The sequence below is a fragment of the Mus caroli genome, chromosome 9 (genome assembly GCF_900094665.2).
Source record: "Mus caroli chromosome 9, CAROLI_EIJ_v1.1, whole genome shotgun sequence".
Lineage (NCBI taxonomy): Eukaryota > Metazoa > Chordata > Mammalia > Rodentia > Muridae > Mus > Mus caroli.
The window spans coordinates 94,476,643-94,479,777 of NC_034578.1; the positions used below are offsets into that span (position 1 = coordinate 94,476,643).

At 45.7% G+C, this 3,135-nt stretch overlaps 1 pseudogene; it reads right to left on the reverse strand.

Annotated features, from left to right (window-relative positions):
- Positions 1 to 1,409: 1,409 nt before the first annotated feature.
- LOC110302577 lies at positions 1,410 to 1,865 on the reverse strand (annotated as a pseudogene).
- Between the last annotated feature and the right edge of the window lie 1,270 nt (positions 1,866 to 3,135).

The following is a 3,135-nucleotide window of genomic DNA, read 5'->3' on the forward strand; positions in this document are numbered from 1 at the left end:
GGGAGGACTCTGTGCCACATTCAGGATCACGGACGAAGATGCTGCAATTGATTAATCATGGTCTACGGTGGATGTAAAACCAGGAAGTGGCTGCATGTGCACCACATATGCACATTAGCCCTGTGTGTGGACAGCTCTCCGGTCTCACTGAAGAGGAAACTGAGGACTCAGGGCAGGGCCTCCTAAATTCTAGTGCAAGGCTCTTACACTAAAGAGCATTACCTTTTCTGTGCAGCCTAGCTGATTAAACAAAGAAATAAAACACCAGGATCAAGGAACTCCCAATGTTAACACAAAAGTTGTTTGTTTGTTTGTTTGTTTGTTTGTTTGGGGGGGAGAGCTGAAAGGAAGAAGAGGCTTAAAAGGTAGAGGGTGTAGCCAGAAAGGCGATCGCTCCTATTTCCTCCCTTCCAAACCAAAAGGGAGACCCACATTCTGAACCTTCATCTGTCTCAGCACTGTACTAAGTACACCAACATACTCATTCCATCCTTTCCACTACCCAGTGGAAAGGCTCCGGGTGAGACGGCTCCCCTCTGCAGATTAGAAAACAGGGTTAGAGAGGCTTACTGACCGAGTGTGGCTAAGCTGGGCTCTCAGGTCTGTGGCTCCATAGCTTGCCCTCCAGGGCTGTACCAGTGCCAGTAGGGGGTGGTAGAACACGGGCTTTAAAGTCCAACTTTAAAGACTTTATTTTTTAATTCCAACTCTACTAAAAAAGCAAAAAAAAAAAAAAAAATGGCTTCAGTTCTTGAGCTTTAATGTTCTCCATGCCTTGATTTCTTTTTTTGTTGTTTGTTTTGTTTTTTCGAGACAGGGTTTCTCTGTATAGCTCTGGCTGTCCTAGAACTCACTTTGTAGACCAGGCTGGCCTCGAACTCAAAAATCTGCTTTTGCCTCCCAAGTGCTGGGATTAAAGGTGTGCGCCACCATGCCTGGCGATTTCTTTATCTATAAACAGGGAAAACAGGCCAGGTGTGGAGGCACACACTTTTTTTTTTTTTTTTTTTTTTTTTTTTTTTTTTTTTTTTTGGTTTTTCAAGACACGGTTTCTCTGTATAGCCCTGGCTGTCCTGGAACTCACTTTGTAGACCAGGCTAACCTCAAACTCAGAAATCCGCCTGCCTCTGCCTCCTGAGTGCTGGGATTAAAGGTGTGCGCCACCACGCCCGGCTTTTTTTTTTTAAGTGAATTTAAATGTACTTTATTTTTAGACAACTCACATTACATGTTTTTTTTTTTTTTTTTTTTTTAAAAAAAAAAAAAAAAAAAAGCAATGTCACTACTCCAAATAAATCAAAGTCAAAATAAAAGCTGGAGATGACATCGGTCCCATCTGTCCTAAGTCCTGGTGTTGTGTGGCTGGTAAACAGCAGCCAATTATGGTGACAGGTGATAGAACCAATTTGCTAACATTTTTCCATGTCTAAGCCATCTTTAAAGAAAATCATGGAGTCATACCATCTTCACGGTAGTCCAGAAGAGTGACCATACCGTCTGGATTCGTGTCTTCACCAGTTAAAAAACTGGTAGTTATTGATATCAGCAAGGATGTGCTTAATCTGCTCTGCAGCTCCAGCCATAAAAGGCTCGACTCTTTCTGGTTTCTGTCCTTCAAGTTTGCCTTTGAGTGATTTCATGTAGTCTTTGATGTGCTTTTTGTAGGCCTCTTTTGCCTCAGTACCTGTGCCATCCGGACCTTCTGCGGAGGCATTTCCACCAATGAGCAAGTCAACAATGGCACCCTCTCTTCTACTGACCATCTTGCCCTCCACCTCCAGGCACAGCCTGTCCAAGATCTTGTAGATGTCAGAGAACAGCTAGTCATGGCTGATGAGGTCCGGGTAGATGATCATGGTGACGCTGGGGACAGCAGCACTAGCCTGACAGGGCAGAGCGAGAGCGGTGCAGCCTGAGCGGCTCTGGGCGGGCGGGGGTGGGTGGAGGAACAGGCGGAAAAGCGGAGGCACACACCTTTAATCCAAGCACTTGGGAGACAGAAACAGGCACATGTCTGTGAGTTCAAGGCCAACCTGGTGTACATATCAAGTTCTAAGCTAGCTAAGGCTACATAGTAAGAGCCTGTTAAAAGGGGGGGAGGGAGTAAAAGAGCTGGGTATAGCTTAGTTGGTTGCTGTTAGGTTTAAATAGAGTCATATATGAGAAGTGTTCAGCCACATACATAAGTGATAACCCTCGCTCACTGCCTCAGATACATCACCCAGTCACCCTGCAACTCCTGCTTGCCTGAATGACCTGTGTGGAGGAGCACACAGGAGCACTACCCTAGAGATGTCTTGTCCATTCTTCTTTCCCTTCAGAGGAAGTTAAGACCCGAAGCCCCACATATCAAAACATACATGTGCTGTGTAAGACACCAAGGAGGAGTGTCTTCAGACATCAGGACTGGCAGGCCACTGGACTAGGAGCACCTATAGAGTCCTAGGGCACCAAATCGACTGGGCTCCCTTAATTGAGGCTCTGCAGGGCTTCTCAGCCAGCCTGTATCTCCTTAGTCATATTCACACCAGGCACACAGCAACCCTTCAGGGCAGGATGCTGCCTCTGCTCTGCTGACCTCATTAGAGGTCATCTGTGATGGGAGTTTCAGCCCAAGAATAAGGAAGGCTTCCTGTTCTTTTGGTGACCAAGAACAATCGACAAGCGCCCCCCCCCTCCATTAACATGCATCTCTGATGGAGTCCCAAAGAAAGTAGGTATGGTGGTGTACAAAATTACAGACACTCGGGAGGCTAAGACAGGCAGGTCATGAGTTCCAAGCCATTTGAGACAATTTAATAATTCTCTGCCTCAGAAGAAACAAAAACCAGGAAGCTGGGATGTAACACAGTGGTAGAGAATTCACCTAGCATGGTAAGGTCCTGGGCTTGACCCCCTAGTTAGTGTGTGTGTGTGTGTGTGTGTGTATGCTTAAACAAACAAACTTAAATAAAGTGCTAGTAAAAGAGACAAATAACATCCCAAATGAGTACAAATAAGAAATAAGGGGCTTCGGGCGAGGGGCACTGTGCTCTGGCTCCTGGCTCCTGATGATATTAAATCTGCAGATATCTGAGTTCTAAACTGGGGACTTGTTTTACAAGATGGCAGGAAAGGACAATTAGTCTCTACTTT